Raw genomic sequence first — 26,662 nt, 5'->3', positions numbered from 1 at the left:
CGTCGGTCGAATGACTGGGGTAGGCGGAGCCTAGGAGGGACTATATGGCCAGCTTTGCTGGGCTCTTTGCCATTTCCTGTTGGGGAGGAGAATATCCCACAAGTAAGGATGACGCCGTGGACCGGACACACCGTTGGAGAAAGTAATTTATCAGGTAAGCATAAATTCTGTTTTCTTTACTTAGCAATGTTCATGCACTTATCTGAATCAAATGATATCCACTGTGGAGGTCCGCTGTTTGTTACAAAGTTACCGGTTACCTCCTAGAAGACTGCCTTCCAAGTGAGTCCCATGAAAAGGTTACTGAGCCAGTCGGAGTTCCACACGCTGAAACGCTGCAGCGTGGTTAGACTGCATGCCTACTTCCGGGTTGGTCACATGTGCATCCGTGATCCAATGCCTACGATCCTGATCGTTTCACCCACAATGCCAAATGATAGACGGGGCTTCCTCAGGGCGGATGGATCATAGCCCTGCAGGGAGGGAATATATCCTCAAAGACACCTCCCATATTTTAACCGATTGAGTACCTTGATCTTGATGCTGTACAATGTTAAACATATATATCATACCTAACTGTCTCATGAAAAATAAAAAAAAAATATCAAAATAAATACCAAATTGAAAAGTGGCGTTCACAGATAAATGGTAAAATTGGAGAGATGAAATAAATAATCCTATTCATCAAGTTTAAAGCTAAGAGAGCAAAAATAATGTTAGATATCCATTACAAGGGATAATGAAATAGTAAAGAACTATTAAATCAGCCTAATAAAAAAGAATAAAATAACAAAAAGGGGCTTTATTAGATGAAGCTAGCCATATCCAACTTTTCATTAAGACCTACTGGCGACAGAGTATTCAAAGTGAATATCCACTTACACTCTTTTTGGAGCAAACACTTATCATTGTCCCCCCCTCTTCCATGCACAATACCTTTGTCTATACCTGTGAAGCGTAGACACCCTGGGTTGCTATTATGAATGGCTTGATAATGTCTCGCAATGCTGCTAGATTGTATTTTACCTTTTATATCGTCCCTATGTTCCTTTATACGATCTTTAAAGATACGTTTCGTTTTGCCCACGTAAAACGCCGGGCAAGAACATTCCAGGAGATACACAACCCCTTCGTTATTGCAATTGAAGAAGTAATTTATCTGAAAAGATTTTTTACTATTGCCAGAGAACGTCTTGGTCCTTTTCAGAAATTCACATGTCACACACTTTCCACAAGGAAAGTTGCCATTTGGAATGTGGTTTTTAAGCCAATTCCCTTCTTTTTCTGTAGGTTTAAATTGGCTCGAGACCAAATTGTCTTTTAAATTTTTCGCTCTTTTTGCTGTAAGGCTGGGATAGGTCCCAACCTCTTCTGCAATATTGCCATCACTTAAAAGGATTGGCCAATGCTTATTAAGAACTGACTTAATGGTTTGCCAATGACAATTATATGTTGTGGTTAGTCGTATTACTGACTTTGTTTTTTTATTCTTCTTGAACAGGAGATCATCTCTTTCAATTTTTCTTGCGTGAGTCATTGCTTTTTTAATCTTACGCCGTGAGTAGCCACGCTCCAGAAACCTGTCTTGCATGAGCCTTCCATGTTCTTCAAATTTTTCTTTTGACAAGCAATTGCGGCGTAGCCGAAGGAATTGGCCTTTGGGAATTCCTCCTATAAGATGTTGGGGATGGTGACTGCTAGCAAGCAAAAGGCTATTGGTAGCCGAAGCCTTTCTAAACTTTTCAGTGACCAACACATTGTTCACATTTTTTACCTTAATGTCAAGAAAATCAATCTCAGATTTACTAAACTGCATAGTGAGCTGTATATTTAAATCATTTTGATTTAAGCTATTGACAAACTGCAATAGCTCAACTTGATCACCCTCCCAAATGAGGAATGCATCGTCCACATATCTCAGCCAAAAATTAACATGTTTTATGAACAAATCATGTTGATAGACTGAATCCATCTCCCATTTGCCCAAATGTAAACAGGCATATGTGGGGGCACAAGTTGCCCCCATGGCAGTTCCTCTCAATTGCTTGTAAATTCTGTTATTAAACATGAAAACGTTGTTATTGAGAATAAACCTTAAAAGGTCAACAATAAGTTCAGTATGCTTGGAGAATTTAATACCTCTGCTCGACAGGAAACTTTCACAGGCTTTAATACCAGTGTCATGTGGGATACTGGAATAAAGTCCCTCTACGTCCATTGTCACTAAAAGTGATTCTTTCTCAACCGGCATCTCATTGATTTTTTTCAAGAAGTCGGTTGTATCAAGGACAAATGACGGTAGAGTCACCAAAAAAGGACGCAAAGCATGATCAATAAAATGACCTACATGTTCAACCAGACTCCCGATGGGGCGTCCAGGCGGATTCCTAATGTTCTTATGAATCTTTGGTACACAGTAAAAAATGGGCATGACTGGATTATCTACCATCAAGTAGCCAAATTCTGTATTTGTAATTGTCCCATCATTTCTGGCATCGTTCAAAATTGTAAACAATTTTGATTGCAAGGTAGGCAGAGGATTGAAGTCAAGTCTAAGATATTGATCTTTGTCTGACAATTGCCTCATTACCTCCTTACAATACATAGTTTCATCCCATAGAACGACGTTCCCCCCCTTATCCGCCAATTTGTACACAACGTTGGGGGCCGTTTTTAACTCTTTAAGAGCTTTTCATTCTTTTTTTGTCAAATTGTCATCAGCAATGCCACTCAGTGGCAGTTCTTGTATCTCCCTTTCAACCAGTTTCACAAATAAGTTAACTGCAGGAGAAAAAGACAGTTGAAGCATATACGTGGATCTTTTTTTAAAATGAGAAGAAAGTTTAAACGGTAGATCTGTTTCTGACGCTAGGAAAGAATCTTCGTCAGAAGTCGATTCTTGATATAATTCATTCAAGTCCTGTAGCGCCAGCCTATCCCCAGTGGTTAAACTCAAGTCCTCAATTACATTCTTAGATTTGTTTTTAAACATTTGAGAAAGAACAACTTTTCTTGCAAATCTATGAAGATCTTTTAGAAAAGTAAATTTGTCAAATCCATTAGATGGACAAAATGACAAGCCACGCTTTAACACACTGAGATGGCAGTTGTTGAGGCGAAAAGAGGACAGGTTTATCACCTGCAGGTTATCAGACGAGGGGGGTACATCTAATAGGGTCTTCTGCCCCTCCGACCCCTTGGTCTGTAATTCTGCTGCCTTTCCGAACTCCTGCTGAATTCTCTGTCCCTGGACTGGCAGTAAGAATACCGTCTTCCTCCAGTATTTGTACCTGTCCCTATTCCATCTCTTCCGGCCCCCCCTCCTCCTTCTTGTGGGGTGGATGGGCCAGGACGCGTCTCGTTTTTTGACAACCTATTGTCAGATTCTGCGTCTGAACAATCAGTCCCAGAATCGTAAGAACCACGTATATGTCTATAACTGTATACAAATTGAAAAATATGAAAAGGACCAAGACGTTCTCTGGCAATAGTAAAAAATCTTTTCAGATAAATTACTTCTTTAATTGCAATAACGAAGGGGTTGTGTATCTCCTGGAATGTTCTTGCCCGGCGTTTTACGTGGGCAAAACGAAACGTATCTTTAAAGATCGTATAAAGGAACATAGGGACGATATAAAAGGTAAAATACAATCTAGCAGCATTGCGAGACATTATCAAGCCATTCATAATAGCAACCCAGGGTGTCTACGCTTCACAGGTATAGACAAAGGTATTGTGCATGGAAGAGGGGGGGACAACGATAAGTGTTTGCTCCAAAAAGAGTGTAAGTGGATATTCACTTTGAATACTCTGTCGCCAGTAGGTCTTAATGAAAAGTTGGATATGGCTAGCTTCATCTAATAAAGCCCCTTTTTGTTATTTTATTCTTTTTTATTAGGCTGATTTAATAGTTCTTTACTATTTCATTATCCCTTGTAATGGATATCTAACATCATTTTTGCTCTCTTAGCTTTAAACTTGATGAATAGGATTATTTATTTCATCTCTCCAATTTTACCATTTATCTGTGAACGCCACTTTTCAATTTGGTATTTATTTTGATATGTTTTTTTTATTTTTCATGAGACAGTTAGGTATGATATATATGTTTAACATTGTACAGCATCAAGATCAAGGTACTCAATTGGTTAAAATATGGGAGGTGTCTTTGAGGATATATTCCCTCCCTGCAGGGCTATGATCCATCCGCCCTGAGGAAGCCCCGTCTATCATTTGGCATTGTGGGTGAAACGATCAGGATCGTAGGCATTGGATCACGGATGCACATGTGACCAACCCGGAAGTAGGCATGCAGTCTAACCACGCTGCAGCGTTTCAGCGTGTGGAACTCCGACTGGCTCAGTAACCTTTTCATGGGACTCACTTGGAAGGCAGTCTTCTAGGAGGTAACCGGTAACTTTGTAACAAACAGCGGACCTCCACAGTGGATATCATTTGATTCAGATAAGTGCATGAACATTGCTAAGTAAAGAAATACAGCTGCTTATTTGTGGAATGTGGGGGGTTAGCATGGACTGACTCTCACTGCTTAGTTGGCTGGCATGCCGCTTCTTATACCATACTTGCAGCTCTAATACATACTATGCTTCACTAACCTGCTTGCAGCTTCGACAGCGCTTATCCCATATTGAATGCCTAAGGATTTATGCTATGCTTGGTGCTGAAAACAATAACGCTCTATGTGGAAAGTCATCCTGGTGTGATTTGTTTGTTTTTTCAGCAATACAGGTGGCCCTCGTTTTACAACGGTTCTATTTACACCGTTTCAGAATAACAACCTTGTTTTACAGTCATGTGACTGCTATTGAAAAGCATTGAGAAGCAGTGCATTTATTAAAATAGCCAGTAGGTGGAGCTGTCCGCTTGTTTTGCAGCAAAGATAAGCAAGCTGAAATTAATCAGTTTAACCAGACATGAGCTATCGAGCAGATTTCAAAGGAACAAGATCTTCCTGTCTATAAATCAGTCCAAATTGGAATGCATAGAAAGAACTGTTTGCAGAAAAATGCAAGCGAAGTCTGTGTTGTGTGATTATTTTATTAGGTTTATAATGCTGTTTAGCAAATGTTTTTGTTCATTTAACTTAGTTTAATTATATATTCTGTGTTGTGTGATTATTTTATTAGGTTTATAATGCTATTTAGCATTTAAAGTCTTCATTTCAAAGCTTTAAAAATAATGTTTTAGGTGTCACTTATAACTATTTTGAGAGGGGCCTGGAACCTATCTCCCTCACTTCCCATTGACTTACATTATAAACTGGGTTTAAATTTAGAACGGTTTCGATTTACAACCATTCCTTCTGGAACCTAACCCCGGCGTAAACTGAGGGCTACCTGTATATCTTTTGCATGAATTTTCACTATATATGTGCAGGCATTTCTATGTAACTGCTGTTTTTAGGCAATTTAATATGGAAGATTTATTTGTTATGGTCCACTATCTATCTTATTGCCAAATACTACTGCAATAGCTTTTCTTCATATTCGTATGCAATTCTATGTAACTGCTGATATACTGCCGATATTGATGTTCCTGAAATCTTTTCAAAGCACCTACCATTACTTAGATCCCTATAATTTACCTGTCCGGTAACTATCCCTTGTATTAACTTGGGTACCGTGTACAGCCTGGGTGTAGTAATGCATTAGGTAACTTTGGATTGTATTTTTGCCAGCATTGTGATTAAGATGTGCACATCTTCAGGGTTTTAATTGGCCACATGTACCGAGTTGTTTGTTCAACATATTTCACTTTGTGATGTTAATATATACCTGAGGCCTGTACTCTTCTAGCTTATTGCTACGCCGTGGATATTTAGGAGATAATTTATTCTGTATTATCAATAAAACATCTATTGTTTACTGTGATTGTACTGGTCAGAGATTTATTTCATATATTTTTTAAGATGGTTCTCTCATTTTCAAGGGGAAAATAAACATTTTTTTCAAAAAGAGTGCTTGATTCCCTATCTGTTTAGGGCCATAAGCAATTTTTGTTGGTCCTTGTTCTCTTCTTGTAGTTTGTTGAAGAATAATTTTTTTATAGGGTCTGCACCATCTCAAAATAAATTTTCAAAATTATGATTATTTTTTCTATAGAAAGAACACATTTATAGTAGCCATTTGTCCTGTATCTCTCTTGGTTTATATATATATATATATATATATATATATATATATATATATATATATATATATATATATATATATATATATATATATAAAACAATGTTGGTTGTGCAAAGCTGGGGAATAGGTAGTAAAGGTGTTATCTATATTTTTAAACAACAATTTTGGGTAGGCTGTCCCTTTAAAAGTCAGCACTAATTGCCTGAAGTGCAACTCTTTCAAAAGATCTGGGATAAGGAGGCTGTTTGCAACTTGGATACTAGGTAACCGTAGAGTTAAAAAGTATATTAACGGTGCTGGTTATGCAAAACTGGGGAATGGTAAATAAAGGGAGTATCTACCTTATTTTATCTATCTTGATTGTCAGCAGATTTGATCTGCAGAGACAGAGCAATTAAACATCAGAGAGCAGTGAGAGCTGAAAAGCAGTGACAGGGCTGAGCAGTAGAGAGAGAGAGATTTTGAACAGCATTGAGATTACTCTAAATGTATGGTTATTAAATACTAATGCATTTTATTGTGAAGTGATATCTGTTGTGAATATTATATTTATATTAACAAATGTGTTAGGGTGTGTGTTAAATATAGGGCGCGTTCAGGCAGCGCTCCAAGCGAACTGGGACTCGCTCGGAGCGTTTTTCTCACACTTGGAAGTGAGATGCCTGTTGTTTTTTGAGCGCTCTGATGACGTAATTCCCAGCGCTTCCAGCGTGCTGGAAAAGCTGGGACTTTTCAGAGCAAGCTCAGACGCTTGGCAACATGGCAGCCTCCACACACGTGTTGCTGTGGAGGCTGCCATGATTTTATAAGCAGAAGAGGAGGGAGAGGTGAGGCGGATAAATCTGACAGCAGCATTTAGTACAGGGCAAAGTGGAGATAGGTTACTTAACCTATCCCCAGTTTGCCCTGTACTAAATGCTGCTGTCAGACTTATCCAATGTTATACTGAGAATGGTTTCTTAACTCACTAGCCTAACGTCCGCCCAGGCTACCTCCCACTTCTACTAAACTACACCCAGGATACCTCCCCACTCCTCCAAAATCCCACCCACCCAGCTACGTTGGGACAGATGAGCCGTTAGGCATAGTGTTAGCTTTAGATGTGTGGGCGGGTTAGAGATGTGTGGGTGCGGGGTTCCGGGAATTACCGATTTTCATAGACCCCCAGATTTTACACAACACCAGTGTTATGCAGAGAATGATTTCCACAGTCTCTTGGCAAACATTGCAACTCTGACCCACCTCTATTCAGTGCAGGATAAGCTACAGGGGCTGAGCTGAGAGCAGCTGAATGGAGGTGGGTCAGAGTTCTGATGTTTGCGAAGAGACTGGGGAAATCATTATCGGCATAACACCGGTGTTGTGTAACAGCTGCAAGGGAGCTTAGTAAAAACGTTCGCAATGCGCAGTCCATTATTGTGCAGCAGATCCCTTTGCGCATGCGAACGCTTTTTCTAAGCTCCCTTGCTTGTGACGTCACCTAGCGCCACGTCATCTCTGGGAGTGAAGCACCCCCTCTAGCTCCTGAGCGCTGCCCGAACGCGGCCATAGTTTACAATGAATTTGCACTATATCATGGTTACAGGAAGTGACTTCAGGGGGCAGAGGGCACAGGAAACAGGAAGAGTTCAAATGCAGTCTTGCTAGAGAGTTTGTGCAGCTACTAATAAAGTTATTGAAATAAAGCATTTGTCTCAGTCAGTCATCATTAGTTATAGAAACAAGCAGACAACACAGGGTGTGTGAGAGGTGAAAATAAACCTTTCAAAATACCAAATAAAAAGGGCCATACAAAGAGGGAGTCTTCTGCCTCACCAACTTAAAAAATTAAAACAACAAAAAACAGTTATGACTGGCAGGAAATACAGATGATTATACCTAGTATATATTGTTATCTGTATGTCTTTAGGAATTGTATTTGTGACATTGTTAATTATTAACAGTGATAATAGTGGCAGCTATTATTTTCCCCTCATTATTTAATTTAAAATAAATGGTTTAAAATGCTACAACCAAAACCTAGTCTAATAATTCATCCTTTTCATTGTTGTTGATCAAGTTTCCCTTTCACCTCAGATCTGGTCACATTAGTGAAAAATAATTTTTCAACATTTATGAAAGTTTGTTAAAAAGATTGTGCAACTGTAAAAAAGTTAAACATTATAGTAAAATTCTGTAATATTTTTGGTATTTTCATTTATAATTTAAATAGAATCACTCAACAAATGTATTTGAAAAGCTTGTCATAACTGGGTTATCACAGAGATTATCAGTGAAATCTTTTCTAATCTGTTTGTAGATTATCACAGACTCCTTTGTGTGTAGATTATAGAGGAACCACTTCCTGTCACAGCTTTACTGTCCTGGTTTCCAGATAGTGACCAAGCGGCACATCCTGACTACTCTTACCCAGAACACTCAAACAAACATTGTTGAATATGTTTAATATCTTTTTTTTATTTAGATAATTTATCAAAGAGATATAAAATGTAATTTATGTACATCAGAAATTTGGTGCAATCATTATTTTAGACTAATTAAAAAAAAAAAAAAACTTTGTTAGAAAAATATTGATTGTTTTACAGTCCAGGAACACAGTCCTTGAAAAGTCCTTGAATATTCTGAAAAATTTGTTTTATGACTATTCGTCTTCTGCCCTATTCAGTATTTGTTTTGTTTAAAACTAAATGCATACTGAATATTCAGTAATATTTACTTTCATTTTCAATAAAACAAATGTAAATGTTTCTTTGCTACAGGTGAAAAAGTTCACCTACAGCGAGCTGTGGGAGCCGTGCTAATCCCAAACCTTTTTCATAGAGACCAGGGCTGCGCTATTAGGAGGCTTAGTGCAGCGGACCCCAGAGCCTGCGCTAAAGGACCTTTTAGTCTGATATTCGTTTCCTGAAAACAAAGCGAATATCCCTGTTTTCGTTACAAAGATGCATTCACAACAAGACGAATGCACAAGCCTAATATGGAGTCACCTATCAAGCAACTGCTTTGGGCCAGGGGAAAAGTACAATTTCTTTTATATTTACAGTAAAAGCAGGAAAATAAATTATGAAAAATGAATTGCAAAGTTGTTTTGTTTGTTTTGTTTCTTCACTGTAATTAAACCTTGTTATGGAGATTTTTTTTGTTTAACCCCTTAAAGACCAACGACGTATGAGGTACGTCCTGCAAAAATGCATTTAACGACCAAGGACGTGCCCCATACGTCGTTGGTCTTTAAAAGCGGTGGAAGCGATCCTGATCGCTTCCAGCCGCTTTCAGTGCCGCTTTCAGGGCCGCTTTGAAGTGGCCCTCTCTGCATCGGCCATTGACGGCCGTGTTCGTTGGTGGGTGGGAGCTGATCCAGGGAGGCGGGTGGGAGGCCATCAGTGGAGGAGGGGGGTGGGATCATGTGCAAGGGTGCACGCGCGTGCAGGTGGGTGGGAACCCTACACTATGGAACAAGTCTAAGGTGGGACTCGGTGAGAGAGAGGGTGGGAATAAAAAAAATAGCAATCTGGGAGAGGGTGGGAGGTTGGGTGTTGAGGGGGGGCAGCTACACTACAGAAAATAAAATAAAAAAATTAAAGAAAAACATATTTGATTTCATGGCTCACAATAAGGCAGAGGGGGGGTTAGAGAGTTGTTTGGGAGGGATCAGGGAGGTTGGGGGCTAAGGGGGGATCCTACACAGCAGCATATGTAAATATGCTAAAAAAAATAAAAGATACCTTTTATTTTAGTACTGGCAGACTTTCTGCCAGTACTTAAGATGGCGGGGACAATTGTGGGGTGGGGGAGGGAAGAAAGCTGTTTGGGAGGGATCAGGGGGTACGATGTGTCAGGTGGGAGGCTGATCTCTACACTAAAGCTAAAATTAACCCTGCAAGCGCCCTACAAGCTACCTAATTAACCCCTTCACTGCTAGCCATAACGTGTGATGCGCAGCGGCATTTAGCGGCCTTCTAATTACCAAAAAGCAACGTCAAAGCCATATATGTCTGCTATTTCTGAACAAAGGGGATCCAAGAGAAGCATTTACAACCATTGGTGCCATAATTGCACAAGCTGTTTGTAAATAATTTCAATGAGAAACCTAAAGTTTGTGAAAAAGTTAGTGAAAAAGGGAAAAAAAAAATTTATTTGATCGCATTTGACGGTGAAATGGTGGCATGAAAAATACCAAAATGGGCCTAGATCAATACTTTGGGTTGTCTTCTACACTACACTAAAGCTAAAAGTAACCCCTTCACTGCTGGGCATAATACACGTGTAATTGCACAAGCTCGTTGTAAATAATTTCAGTGAGAAACCTAAAATTGTGAAAAATGTAACTTTTTTTTAATTTGATCGCATTTGGCGGTGAAATGGTGGCATGAAATATACCAAAATAATCCAAGATCAATACTTGGGGTTGTCTACTACACTACACTAAAGCTAAAATAACCCTAGAAGCTCCCTACATGCTCCCTAATTAACCTCTTCACTGCTGGGCATAATACATGTGTGGTGCGCAGTGGCATTTACCGGCCTTCTAATTATGAAAAAGCAACGCCAAAGCCATATATGTCTACTATATCTGAACAAAGGGGATCCCAGAGAAGCATTTACAACCATTTATGCCATAATTGCACGAGTTGTTTGTAAATAATTTCAGTGAGAAACCTAAAGTTTGTGAAAATGTGAGATTTTTTTATTTGATCGCATTTGGCAGTGAAATGGTGGCATGAAATATGCCAAAATGGGCCTAGATCAATACTTTGGGATGTCTTCTAAAAAAATATATATACATGTCAAGGGATATTCAGGGATTCCTGAAAGATATCAGTGTTCTAATGTAACTAGCGCTAATTTTGAAAATAAGTGGTTTGGAAATAGCAAAGTGCTACTTGTACTTATGGCCCTATAACTTGCAAAAAAACCATTGAACATGTAAACATTGGGTATTTCTAAACTCAGGACAAAATTTAGATACTATTTAGCATGGGTGTTTTTTGGTGGTTGTAGATGTGTAACAGATTTTGGGGGTCAAAGTTAGAAAAAGTGTGTTTTTATCCATTTTTTCCTCATATTTTATCATTTTTTGTATAATATATTATAAGATATGATGAAAATAATCTTTAGAAAGTCCATTTAATGGCGAAAAAAACAGTATATAATATGTGTGGGTACAGTAAATGAGTAAGAGGAAAATTACAGCTAAACACAAACACTGCAAAAATGTAAAAATAGCCTTGGTCCTAAACAGACAGAAAATGGAAAAGGGCTTTAATGTCCCTTCATAAAAAAAGACATTTCCAAGAACCTTGATATTGGGGAAGATTACAAGTGGCAAGCTATTTAGTGATTCTGCTTGGTTGCAAACCGCGCTGGAAGTAAAACTGTTAATGCTCATGGCTTAGCGTATTACAAGTTAAAGGGACACTTCTGTAGAGCGAAGTTAGCAGTGAGCAGGGGGCTCTATTTAAAAATTAAATCCTGCAGCCAATATAAATCACATTACGCTGCTTTCTGTATATAGCATTTTTATCATCTATATTTTCTTATACATGTATTTTTTTGTTTTTAGAAAACTTCAAAATTACGCTGTGATTAGAGAGACAATTTCATATACACCCATGGAATGCCCATTTTCAGTCAATTTTTTTTAAAAAAAACAAACAATTGCGATTCGTATTTTGTACTTTTGTATTTTTATATACGAATTTCTAAGTGATTTTTGCACATCCAGAGTACTAGTTATGTGCATAGTTAATATGATTTATTCCTGTGTAATTTACATACAAATGCAGTATACACCCCTTATCTGCTTTAGATCATTCCACCAGGGAAATAGAAGTAATGGAGAGCAACCTTTAATAAACCCAAAGAGCTTTAGCTCACTGGGCGCAATGTGTAATCTAGTTCTGCTATCACATGTGTAGTGCTACAGCACTGTAGCACAGGATCATATTTCTTTCACCACAATATAGATGGATAAAGTGCTCCATATGCTACCTGTTCTCTTTACAGGCAAGATTACAAGTCGCGCAGCAAATCAGTTGCGAAAACACTGTGCGTGTTATGGCTTTTTTCGCATTTGGGGTTGCGCAGCTATTATAAGTTGAGAAATAACTTACTTTACCCACGCGTAATGCAAACTGCAAAATCGCGTGCGCATTCACATATTCCTCATAGAAGTCAATGGAGAAGACAAATAAAAAAAAAACCCTAATATGTTGCGCAAAGCCTTAGACGTATTCTCCTCGAAAAGTGTACATGAAAATGTGAATATTTCATATTCGCAACGGATTATGTTCTATATCTTTGAGCCCTATAACTTTTGTGTGCAATATATTTTTTTAGTAATGTTTAATAGACAGTGTTAATATCAGTGTAACTGTACTTTGTAATGTATTTTAGAAGTGTTTTGTGAAACTTTTATGTTGTGCAAAACTGTTAACTACAGCGCAGAAAGAAAAAGTGCGCGTGTAATCGCGATGTTTCAAGACTTGTAATACATGCGCAATAGAAATTGATTGAGAAAAGACCACATAGTGCGTACAAAAACTCATAACGCGCTACTTGTAAATCTTGCCCTTGGTGTTTTTTAATAAATACTTTTTTTTTCAAAATATGCATGAAAAATAAATTATAAATAATACTTTAAAGAAAATAATAATATAAGCAAACAAATTACAGATTTTACATCATTTTTTTTATTAAAATGTAAAACTTACCAATCTTCTAAGCTCATGGGCTCCATTAATTAAGCAGCTTCGGAACCCCAGCATTCTAGGCTCGAGGGAACAAATTAAGTAGCTGTGGTCCTAAGCCTTAACCTCCACCTAAAGTGTGGCGGATTTCAATCATCTTTATCTGATCTGCGCAGGGGGCGGAATTGCAAAAGCAGCAGGTGCTGCCCACTTGCCGTAAGGCCGGGCAAAAAAGGTTCACAATAGTGAACCTTGTCTGCCCGGCAGATGGTAAATGGAGCACAATGTACTATAAATAGATTTACCAATAAAGCTAAATTATTCATAAAAAAAGAAAAAGTGCATTGACAAATTGTTAAATATGTAACATTTTAAACTTACACGCTTTCCCTTCAGGAGATACACAACTCATATTGAAGCTTTTTTCTAGGTTGGTTTCATCAGAGGTATCCTCCAGAAACCTCTTAAAGAAGAAAGATGGATTCTAGTGTTCTAAATAGAGAATGATACCTCCTGGTGTACTGCTGACATCAATGGCAGACATCCTGACTTACAGCAATGCCTCCCAATGAGATGGGGGCAGACAAACAGGTGGGTTTCCTCCTGTTTGTTTGGCATGCTCTGCCTCTATCTTAATTTTCCCTTTCACCACCTGCTGGTTTCTATCTATGCTCCTGTTTAAGACATCAATGAATGCCCCTGATTTCACTCCTAAACTGGCAAATCAGGACTCTCCTCTGGTGATGCCCTCTGCAAATTTATTTCTCTCTATGCCAGTGAATTTTTTTTATCTTTGGGCCCTGTATAACACGTCCTTCTCTTGCCCTTTTGAGGAGAAAGGCCAACTGACTTGTACCCTCCTGCCACATGTGATGAGGGACCAGCTTTCTCTTGTTGCTCCTAGGGCCTCACATACTTAAAGGAACATGAAACCCAAATTATTTCTTTCATGATTTAGAACATTATTTTAAACAACTTTCCAATTTACTTCTATTATCTAATTTGCTTCATTCTCTTGATATCCTTTGTTGAAAAGCATATCTCAATAGGCTTAGTAGCTGCTTATTGGTGGCTGCATATAGATGCCTTGTGTGATTGACTCACCCATGTGCATTGCTATTTCTTTACAAATGATAGCTAAAGAATGAAGCAAATTAGATAGCAGAAGTAAATTGGAAAGTTATTTAAAATTGTATTCTCTATCTGGATCATGAAAGAAATATTTTTGGTTTCGTGTCTTTTTAATACAGAGCACCCTCCCATCTCTAAATTTTCCTGCCTTGCAGTGGGACACTTTACCTGCTCCCACCTCTCTGGTCCTCTCCCTCTCTTTCATGATTTAGGTAGAGCATACAATTTTAAGCAACTTTCCATTTTACTTCTATTATCAAATTTGCTTCATTCTCTTGGTATTATTTGTTGAAGGAGCAGCAATGCACTACTGGTTTTTAACTGAACACATGGGTGAAACAATGACAATCGGTATATATATTCAGCCACCAATCAGCAGTTAGAACCTAGGTTATTTGCTGCTCCTGAGCTTATCTAGATAAACATTTCAGCAAAGGATAACAAGAGAAAGAAGCAAATTAAATAATATAAGCAAATTGGAAAGTTGTTTAAAATTGTATGCTCTGTCAAAATCATCAATGTCTAATTATGACGTTACTGTCCCTTTAGGCCATCACAGCCATTATTATTTCCCTCTAACTACTTTACCACCTAGTCAATGAATGCAAAAAAAGTTGCAGAAATTTAACTGTTACATGATTGCCAATATCTAGTTTATAGTACTTCTGCACTATATATATAAACTATAAAATAACAGGTTTAGAGGGTTAATATGCCCCAGTTTACAACCCTAGCCACAGCTGTGTTCCTAGAGGTTTGCTTGGTGGTTACAAAAAAAGAAAGACTAATAAATTATTAGAGAGTAAAAAAAGTCATATGAGAAATGTTATAATATTACAATGTGATTTAATAGATCAAGATAGTTATATAGCAGTCTTTTAGCTTTATTAACATTTGTTTGATTATGCCTGTACAGGATTGTCTGTAGGGTAATTGATTACTCTTCCCTTGAGAGTATAAACCTGTATGGGGAGGAGTTTTGCTAGTGCTTACTGCTCAGATAAAACAGAGATTATGATAATGAAACAGCAATTCTATGTCTTGTTTTGTGTTTTATTTAAACATTAATATCTCCCCCCCATTTGGTATGAAACCCAAATAAGTGTAGGATAAATACATTGCTGAAGTGTTAGAGGTATTAGATTGATAGATATGTCATAATTTAGAATGGATTAGAAGTTATTTGTATGTTTGTCACTCATTTTAGCCACATGTACATGTTTCTTAGCTAATGTGTTAGAAAATGCAGCTACAGAGTGAGAAGATTGAGATAATGTGTATTTTTCAGAAACTAAGGTACTAAACCTAATTTATAAGTTTCATATGTGTGTTTAAAAAGTATTCAAACATCTAATTAAGCAGTACTTAAATGTGTATTGATATGCAGATGCATATTGAGGCAGACATGTTTGTTTAAAAAGTAAAATGTGCAAATAAAAACTTAATTGGAGTTTAAAATACTTGTACAGAAGTTTAAAGCTTATATTTTATTTGCACAAAAGCAAGTGTATAACTATATTGTATTTGCACAAAAGCAAGTGTAGGTTTTATTTGCACAAATGCAAGTGTATATTTTATTTGCACAAAAGCAAGTGTATATTTTATTTGCACAAAAGCAAGTGTATATTTTATTTGCACAAAAGCAAGTGTATATTTTATTTGCACAAAAGCAAGTGTATATTTTATTTGCACAAATGCAATTGTATATTTTATTTTCTGAAAAGAAAGTGTATTTTTTTTTCTAAGAAAAGCTTGTTGTATACTATTGTATGTTCATGATGCCAGTTATGCAATCTGTAAGAAATGCTTTGTCACTCATATTTTTATTTAGTGATTGATTCAATCTAGATTGTATGTTTTATATGCTTTAAGTGAATTATTTGCTCAGAAAATAGAGATTCTGAAAATGAAACCGCAACTCCTTGTCTTATGTTTTATTTAAAACATTGATATCTCCCCTCATCTGGTAAGCTTGCTGGTGATACAATATTCATCATAACAGGAAGTGTATTTCTACTGCTTAGGGTCCACTGTTATTTTAACTCTAAAGCACTCATCTGATGCCCGGCACTGTGTGAGGCGGGAGGGTGCAACACTTTTAGGATTGCCAGGTGTCAAGTATTTAACCGGACAGTCCAGTATTTAGCAGGCTGTCCAGTAAAATCTGTACAAAAATGCTGGACACTTAAATGTCCAGTATTTTTAAAGACCCTTGTCCGCTAATTGTAAAGGGCCTTCTAGGCCTTTATATATTAGAAATATGGCTCAAAAAGAAGTTACACTGTGCCAAGGGGGTCACATCAATGTACATGTGTTACTGGCAACCAAGGGGATAAAATGATTGCTTAGTTGTGAAAAATATATGTGGTGGGATCTAGGGTGGGGCCTAAGGTTGAGCTTTTGTGGAGACATTGTGTGAACCCAGCTATATCCATTCAAATATAGGTCGTCCAGTATTTTTATGAAGCATACTTGGCAACTTTCCCCGGACAAAGTACAAAATGTTGGACAGGAGCAGAGATGTGAAAAGGCTTTAAAAAAAATCAGACTGATGCAATATAAATTTATCAATAAAAACAAACCCCATATCTGCATATAAAAAAAAGCCTGTAAATTCTGTGTCATAAATAATTTTTTTAGTACTCTTAGCAATTCAACACTCACTGAGAGTAGAAGCCTGATGTCTGTCCCTTAATCCTGACACACTGCAGAACATACTAATAAACATGAACACACTGCAACACACATTACACAGCATACACACACACTACACAGTGTACACACACATGTATTGTCCTTTTAAGGGACAAATCTGCATAAATTAGGAATATCCCATCATTTCTGTCTTTGAGTTAAATTTTGGAATTTACATACATTTTGCTATTTTATTATTTTTATTATTAATAATAAGTATTTGTAAAATGTGCCACTCTGCTCAATCAGTGATTACACTATTACATTCTCAGTTATCATCTGTTATGTTCAATACTTATGTGTTCTACAAGTGAAGACCTACACTGGGCTGGCAGGACTGAATGGCAGCAGACAGTTTCATTCAACTCCGAATTATCACACACATATACTGCTGGTACAGGTACTCCCTGCACAGGGTTACACATATACTGCTGGTACAGGTACTCCCTGCACAGGGTTACACACATACACTGCTGGTACAGGTACTCCCTGCACAGGGTTACACACATATACTGCTGGTACAGGTACTCCCTGCACAGGGTCACACACATATACTGCTGGTACAGGTACTCCCTGCACAGGGTCACACACATATACTTCTGGTACAGGTACTCCCTGCACAGGGTCGCACACATATACTGCTGGTACAGGTACTCCCTGCACATGGTCGCACACATATACTGCTGGTACAGGTACTCCCTGCACAGGGTTACACACATATACTGCTGGTACAGGTACTACCTGCACAGGGTCACACACATATACTGCTGGTACAGGTACTCCATGCACAGGGTCACACACATATACTGCTGGTACAGGTACTTCCTGCACAGGGTCACACACATATACTGCTGGTACAGGTACTTCCTGCACAGGGTCACACACATATACTGCTGGTACAGGTACTCCCTGCACAGGGTCACACATATACTGCTGGTAGAGGTACTCCCTGCACAGGGTCGCACACATATACTGCTGGTACAGGTACTCCCTGCACAGGGTCACACACATATACTGCTGGTACAGGTACTGCCTTCACAGGGTCACACACATATACTGCTGGTACAGGTACTCCCTGCACAGGGTTATACACATATACTGCTGGTACAGGTACTCCCTGCACAGGGTCACACATATACTGCTGGTACAGGTACTCCCTGCACAGGGTCACACACATATACTGCTGGTACAGGTACTCCCTGCACAGGGTCACACACATATACTGCTGGTACAGGTACTCCCTGCACAGGGTCACACACATATACTGCTGACAGTAGGCAATAAACTGGTCAATACAAATATAATAAGAGCTTGCTCTCCCCCCTCCGACCCAGGGGACTCCCAAATGGCCAGAGCACCAGTGACCGGCAGCCACCACCTTACACATAACGCCGGGTGCAGTGCGCAAAAAACTTGTGACTCAGACTGGAGTCACATAACACAGATTCTGGCTCACTTATCACGTGGGGGATACACTATTGAGTAACATTTTGTCACGTGACTAAGAGCGGACCAATAAGATTATTTCTTTTTTATTTAATCAACAATGGAGCTCAATGGCACAGAGGGCCAGGGGACAATGCGGTAGACCTGTATAGTTGGGAATTACAAGATACAATGGCAGGAGATATACAGAGGCCAAAAAAGTCCCATTCTGATTTTTACCCTATACAATTTTGTGGTCCGCTAATTAATGCATTTCAAAAATCAGTACAAGAGGATATGTAATCCTTAAATGACACTATTAGTGATCATGTTACCCACTTTAATCTGAGTTATAAGGAATGTAATGCTATCCAGTCACTTAAAAATGTTAATATAGTAATACGCAACTCTTATAAAGGGGGTAACAGTAATCATGAATAAAGAAGATTACTTTCAGGAAGTTCTTTGTTAACTTTCTGATGAAACAGTATACACTAAATTGTATTTTAATCCCACATTGAAATTCAGGAAGGAACTGTTGCAATTGGTTATGGATAGTATTTCCCTGCGTGTATTTGTGGAAAAAGATATTGATACGTTAGTCCCAGAGAATCCAACCATACCCATCTTTTATCATATTCCCAAAAGTACACAAGGACAGTCGGTCCCCACCGGGAAGGCCGATTATCTCTGGTAAAGGGTCTTTGTTTGAACCTCTGGCAGAATGGCTAGATACCATCTTACAACCTTTGGTACAAAAACAATTGAGTTATCTGAAGGATACAGGTCACTTGTTAGAGATTCTAGATCAAAGTCAGTGGAATAATAGTTATTCATGGATGGTAGTTGATATAATATCGCTTTATACATGTATTTCCCAACATCTCGGGGTACAAGTAGTTGATTTTTTTCTTCAACATGAGTTAAATATGGTGCCTGCTTTGATATGTTTTATTTGTGATGTACTACAGTTCCTTCTATCACAATTTGTAGCACAGCAATTGGGGAAACGTTAGCCCCTGCATTTGCCCACTTATTTGTGGCGTGGTGTGAGCTGGAGTACATTTACACTGTGAATAATCCTTTTTATGAAAGAACCTCATATGTACACTACATAGATGATCTTTTGTTCATAATCACTGTCCCTATAGATGATGTAAGTTTTGCTAACTACCTAGAATTTCTAAATGATTAAAGGTTTGGATTAAAATTCACTGACACATTCAGTCAGGACTTACTTCTCTATTTAGACTTAACCTTAAAGGGTAATAGTCAATGTATTACAACAAAAACATATAGAAAACCAACGGCAGGCAACACTATACTGCACGCTACCCCACAACATCCGAAACACCTTATTAAAAATATCTGACTGAGGAGAAATATTAAATCTGATAATATATATGAAGAACAATCAATAGAATTGAGGGGTAGACTGATCAGTAGAGGTTATAAATTTGAAGAATTGGAATCATGTAGAAGAGACATCAAATCACATAAGGGACAGAGAAAAATTCAAATAAATATAAGTTTACTCCAGACTCTGTAATTTTTACAACAGAATATACTGAACAATTTGATTCAGTAGTAAAAATGCTGAAAAAACTTTCACACATTTTAAATAGTGATGGATCCCTCAAGACAGTAATACAAAAGTGTAAATTTACTGAAAAGCAGTACAAGACTTCAAGGAAATGTACACACGGGAAGCACTCAAATTCCCTCAAGAATTGACTAGATCTAGGGAGTGACAAATGGCAGATTCATACAAGGAGATAATGAATAATAAAAATGAACTTTTATTAAAGTAAATTTAAAATAATGGACACAGATATATTAAAATCACAGGAATTTCTTCTAGACTTAAAAGAACTTTAGTAAGATGAGAAGGGGGAAATAAAAGTATTAGGAAACACATTCCACTGGTACCTTATTGAATTGTTGGGTAGTCAATTAGCATGTATAATATAAATGACCTAGGATGTAGATTTTAATCCATAGTCATAAACCTTATAGGTTACTAGATAGTTCTACCACACATATATTGGGTACCAGACGTTTCTAAAATAAAGAGTCCGCTGATAGACTTAAACGTAAATGCTATAACAGTACACACATTATGTAATAAGTATGCCTGTAAACCAGAGAAGTTTATTAATGCTTGATAATCTAAATAATAATGATGCTGGCATGGTTTTCATTATCATAACAGGTATATGAATCCACTATATGGAAGATTTCATATAATCTGAGCCATATAGCTAACATTGTGCTCACTACCATGGAGTTATTTCAAGGGGCAGTAAACTCCAAAATTCTTATTGTTTAAAAAGATAGATAATCCCTTTATTACCCATGATTCTCCAGTTTTGCAAAGCCAACATGGTTAGATTTATATACAGTACTTTTTACCTCTGTGATTACCTTGTATCTAAGCCTCTTCTGACAGCCCCCTGATCACATGCCTTTTTATTTATTATCTATTGACTTGCATTTTAGCCAATTAGTGCTATGTTGTGTGCACAATTCTGGGAGTGAGCACAATGTTATCTATATGGCTCACATGACATAGTAGTCTCTTGTTGTGAAAAGCTAATAAAAAGCAAGAGAGGCTGTCTGTAGTGGCTTATAAAAAGGCAGAATTGTATTTATATATACAGCTTTATGGTATAGGGTGTGCAAGACTACAGTTCAATCTATAATGGAATGTGTGGTGCACAATATATCTAAAATTATAAATGAATAGGAGATTAACTCTGATTGTGAATAATGTGAGGGCATATATAAATAGATAAACAAACTTAAATATTTGTGTGAACACCTACACATATACACATATTTGTATTTAATGGAACAGTAGAGTGGCTGCTGTGAATTTATCTTACAGTGAGCGGGAAAACCCTTTCTTTTTTTTCTTTTTTTTTTTAACATTCTCTTTATTGATTTTTTTTTAAGCACGAAAAATTGGTTGATATTCAGTGAAAAAAACAAAACAATGGATAAAAATTAACATTATTAAATGACAAACAGAAAAAAAGAGGTCAGCAATAAAAAATAAGCGAACAAATACCTTGATTATTACCTTTAACATTTAGCCTAAGCATAGCCTCTCCATACTGTACATGATATTCTCAAATGATACCCGAAATTATAAAGTAGCTGAGATACCTTAACATATTAAAACAACAATCAGCAACAGGTACCATAATTATTACCTTTAACGTTTAGACTAAGCGTGACCTCTCCATATAGTACAACTTCTACCCATGTAATATCTAGCATTATAACATCATTAGATTACCCTAATATATGGAAGAAAATCATAAAAAAAAGAATACAATAACAGGTACCTTGATTATTACCTTTGACTTTTAGATTAAACATAACCTCTACATATGGTACGCTTTATTCTTATCTAACACCCGGTATAATCATATCATTAGCGTACCCTAATGTGTATATAGGAGAAGAAAACAAGAAAGGGAGGAAAAAAAAAAAAAAAAGAAAAAAAAACCACAACTGATAAACCTCTCCCCTCTCCTCCCCTCCCCGTCCCAGACAACAAGTGACTTCCTCCCCTTAATTAACCATCCTGGCATTAGATACCCATGAAGGTGGAAACAGTTCATGAGCTACTAGGTCTATAAAACTCTGGGAGCTTAAGAATGGAGTTAAAATATTTTTCTGCACTTCTAATGGATAGGACTTTATAACTGGGAGCCAGCTAAGAATAAATTTACCTATTTGTTTCTCTGTAGCAAATTGAGTATAGAAGGCTTCAAAAATAATCTGGGACTGTATCTATTTAATAAAGAGGGTAAAAGGTGGGGCTCTCTGCATCCGCCAGTTTTTAAATATGAGAAATCTGGCGATCAGTATAATAGATATAAAAGCGAAAGAATAAATAGTTTTTATCTGCTTCTGTAATCCTGGGAAAATTATATCAACAGGCAAGAGTTGTACATATATTTTGAATCATTTATTAATCCTATACTGGATTTTCAGCCAATATTGCCTTATTTTAGAACAGGACCACAGCATATGCATTAAATTGGCATTACTGTAAGAACAGCGAGGGCAGACAAAGACTTGAGTAGAGTAAAACCGCGCCATTCTGGCTGGGGACAGATAAAACGTATTAATAAGCTTAAACTGGGACTCTTTTACTGACATGGGGATCACGCATTTATTTACTATCAAAAAACTCTGATTGACCATATCCGGGTTTATCATAGGAAAAAGATCCTCCCAAGATTTACAGATTTTTTCTACCCCTGCTATCCCTTGTTTCTCTAACATTATATCGTAGAGAAGAGAAATTGAGGTATTACCACTTCTAAATTTATCTATATAGGTCTTCATCTCATCCCAATTAGACAGCCAACCCTCAGTAAGGGGACGCTTATATAAAAAATGCCTAAATTGAAAATAAGCGAACACGTTGTCCCTTGCCAAGTTAAATTGTTGGAATAGATTACTTGACGATAACAATAAATTATCTAACATAGCTTGGGCCATAAACACCAATCCATTCTCCTCCCATTTTTTAAAGGCTTTATATTGCGTTCCTGGCATGAAATCTGGACTGCCTCTTATGGGAAGAAAGTCTGAAAAATGTGGATCTACTTCCAAGATTTTACAAAATTTCTGCCAGGCTATTATTACATTCTTAATAGAAAATAACGTCGATACTTTTAATGGGAGATCCTTAATTACCGTATGTAAAATAGCTTTCAAAGAGAAAGGAGCAACGCTTTGCCTTTCAAGTTCAATAGTAGCAAAATTATTAGAATCAGTAATCCAGTCCAAAGCAAATTTAACTAAGGTAGCAATATTATACAATCTTAAATTGGGCAAGGCTAGCCCTGCAGACCATTTTTTTTTGTGACAACCGAGACAAGGATATGCGGGCTTTCTTATTACCCCATATAAATTTGGTTAAAGATTGATCAAATTTCATCATGTCAGTGTTTGTGACAAACAACGGAAGATTTTGTAAAGGATACAAAATCTGCTGAAACACAACCGATTTTATCAAGTTCACTCAAGCCGAAATAGAGAGGGGAAAAGAGGCCCAGAGATTAAGATTATTTTTGATCTTCAAAAATAAAGGGGAAAAGTTCAAGTTATACCACTTCTGTGGATCTTTATTTAGTATTATACCCAAATATTTAAGCTGATCTACTACCTTAAAAGGATGATTTAGACAGCTTTCCCTTGATTTAATTATCCATAGTAGTTCACTCTTACCGAAATTAATTTTATAACCTGAGAAGGAACTAAAATCAGAAAATATTCGCAACACTAAAGGTATATGAAACGCTGTTTTGTTCAAAAAAAGAAGCAGATCATCTGCATAGAGTAAGACATTCAATATATTTGATCCTAGTACTATGCCGCTCAGATTGTCCCTCAACCAAATAGCCAAAGGCTGTAAGGCAATATTAAAAAGCATCGGCGACAGAGGGCAACCTTGCCTTGTACCCCTGCCGAGTATTATTTTTGGTGAAAGCATACCATTAATCAGTAAATATGATATGGGGTTCCGGTATATTTTATGAACAAAATGTACAAATTGCCCTTGGAATCCAAATTGTTCTAAAGCCCTGAATAGGTATGGCCATGTAATAGAGTCAAAGGCTTTTTCAGCATCTACCGTGAGAAGAGCCAAATCAGAAAATGTTCCTTTTTTTTTTTATTTTCTCTCTATTCCACATATAATCCAGCAACATAATCACCTTACGGATATTTTTGGCAGAATTTCTTCCCTGGATAAACCCGGTTTGGTCAGGATGAATGATCTCATTTAACCCTTTCGCCAGTCTAGATGCTATAATTGATGTCAGGAAGTCTACATTTAGAACCGATATTGGTCTATATGACGCTGGATCCTCTCTTTCCCTATCTTTTTTTGGTATGAGTGTTATGTTAGCTGCTGTGAAGTAATTTGACATTGTATCACTTTGGGAGAAATATACATTATACAGCCTTTCCAGGGTGAAGTTAAGTTCTTGGGATAGAATTTTATAAAATTCTGCTGGTAAGAAGTCAGGCCCAGCTGCCTTATTTAATTTAACTTTCTCTATAGCCTTGTTAATTTCATCTCCAGTGATACAAGCATTTAACTCTATTAACTGTTCTTTAGAAAACTGCGGGAATGAGATCCTTGCCGTAAAGTTCTCTAGATTCAATGTATTAACCTCAGTTTCATTATAAAGCTTCTGATAAAACTTTCATAATATCTTCAGAATCCAAATATCTATCTTTGCCCTCTTTTATAGCTGTAATATAGTTTTTACTTTTTCTATTTTTAATTAAGCTAGCTAGGTATTTTGCGGAAGTACCATGATATCCTTTAAACTTCAGATTTAATTTAAGTTCTTCTCTATATGACTTCTTTTTAAGATATACCTCACGTTTATTCTTTGCTTCACAATATTTATTCCAATTATTTAATGTTCTCTCATTATAGTATCTTCTGAGGGCATTTCTAACGTGACTTGCCAACTGTATTTCAACTGCTCTAATTTTCTTATTCCACGCATTCAAGTATGACTTGATTTCCCCTCTTAATACCGCTTTTGAGGCTTCCCAAAAAACTTCAATATTATTAATTTGAGCAATATTAAAAGTCACATAGTCTTTCCATTTTTGTTTTAACCATACATTAAATCTGGGGTTATTAAGAAAAAAACGAGGGAATATAAAATTTTGACTTTTATCTTTAGGTGTAGCAAGTGACGGAAAAGCTAATGATATAATCAGTGATGTGCGGTGACTTCAGAGGCTGGTGAGGCAGTGGCTAGCAATCGGATACGCCTTCATTCTTTAGATATCCTTTGTTGAAGAAATAGCAATGCACATGGGCGAGCCAATCGCATGAGGGATCTATATGCAGTCACCAATCAGTATATACTGAGCATATTTAGATATGATTTTCAACAAAGGATATAAGATTTTCTTCATTCTTTTGATATCCTTTGTTGAAAAGCATATCTAAATATGCTTAGTAGCTACTGAGCATATTTAGATATGCTGTTCAACAAGCTACTGAGCGTATTTAGATATGCTTTTCAACAAAGGATATCAAAATAATGAAGAAAATCAGATATCCTTTGTTGGAAAAAATATCTAAATATGCTCAGTAGCTAATGAGCATATTTAGATCTGATTTTCAACAAACATACCATAGCATAGCAACTTGCAAGTTTTGCTTAATAAATGTATTTTGTGTATGACCTGGTCAGTGTTGTAAGTTACATTTATTAAGCAAATAAGCACAAAATCACAAAATGGCTGCTCATTAAAATATATTTCTTATTTTAATATATTTATTAATAGTAAAAGTTACACTACTGAGTCAGTAGTGTAACTTTTACTATTAATAAATATATTAAAATAAGAAATATATTTTAATGAGCAGCCATTTTGTGATTTTGTGCTTATTTGCTTAATAAATGTAACTTAAGTTACAACACTGACCACCAGGTCATACACAAAATACATTTATTAAGCAAATAAGCACAGCACTAAATCACAAGATGGCTGCTCATTAAAATATATTTATTAAGCAGCCAGAGAAGTAGAGAACATACCATTAGGATAGCAACTTGCAAGTTTTGCTTAATAAATGTATTTTGTGTATGACCTGGTCAGTGTTGTAAGTTACATTTATTAAGCAAATAAGCACAAAATCACAAAATGGCTGCTCATTAAAATATATTTCTTATTTTAATATATTTATTAATAGTAAAAGTTACACTACTGAGTCAGTAGTGTAACTTTTACTATTAATAAATATATTAAAATAAGAAATATATTTTAATGAGCAGCCATTTTGTGATTTTGTGCTTATTTGCTTAATAAATGTAACTTAAGTTACAACACTGACCACCAGGTCATACACAAAATACATTTATTAAGCAAATAAGCACAGCACAAAATCACAAGATGGCTGCTCATTAAAATATATTTATTAAGCTGCCAAAGTTGGGAAGTGAAACAACAACATACTTAGATATAGATAGCATAGCCAGCAACTTGAAAGTTTAATAAATGTATTTTGTGTATGACCTGGTCAGTGTTGTAACTACTTACAACACTGACCGGGTCATACACAAAATACATTTACTAACTAAGCAAATAAGAGGATCAGACTGCGTCACTCACAACACAAGTGTTGAGTGTTCCTAGTTGACAACACAGTAACACACAGGCACTTCAAATTTAAGCAGAGGGGGGGCAGGCCAGGCAGGCACCCACCACTACCCGGTCCAGACCCAGTATATTTTTAACTTACAGTACTGATTATACTGATAGTATACTCGGTCTCTCTGTACAAGACGCTTGGGGTTAACGTTGTATAACTTGTAAGTTGTACACTTGTAGTACAAGTGTACAACTTACAAGTTATACAACGTTAACCCCAAGCCTCACAATAAAAAATATACATATGATATTACAGGCAGCAGGCTGTACTAGTACACTAGCTACTGATCATCACACTATCACACACGGCTGTCATTCTTGATGACTTACTTGTGTGAGTGTGACAGACTCAGTGTGACCCCA

This window comes from Bombina bombina, chromosome 5 (assembly GCF_027579735.1).
Source record: "Bombina bombina isolate aBomBom1 chromosome 5, aBomBom1.pri, whole genome shotgun sequence".
NCBI classification, from domain to species: domain Eukaryota; kingdom Metazoa; phylum Chordata; class Amphibia; order Anura; family Bombinatoridae; genus Bombina; species Bombina bombina.
This window is presented reverse-complemented; position numbering follows the sequence as displayed.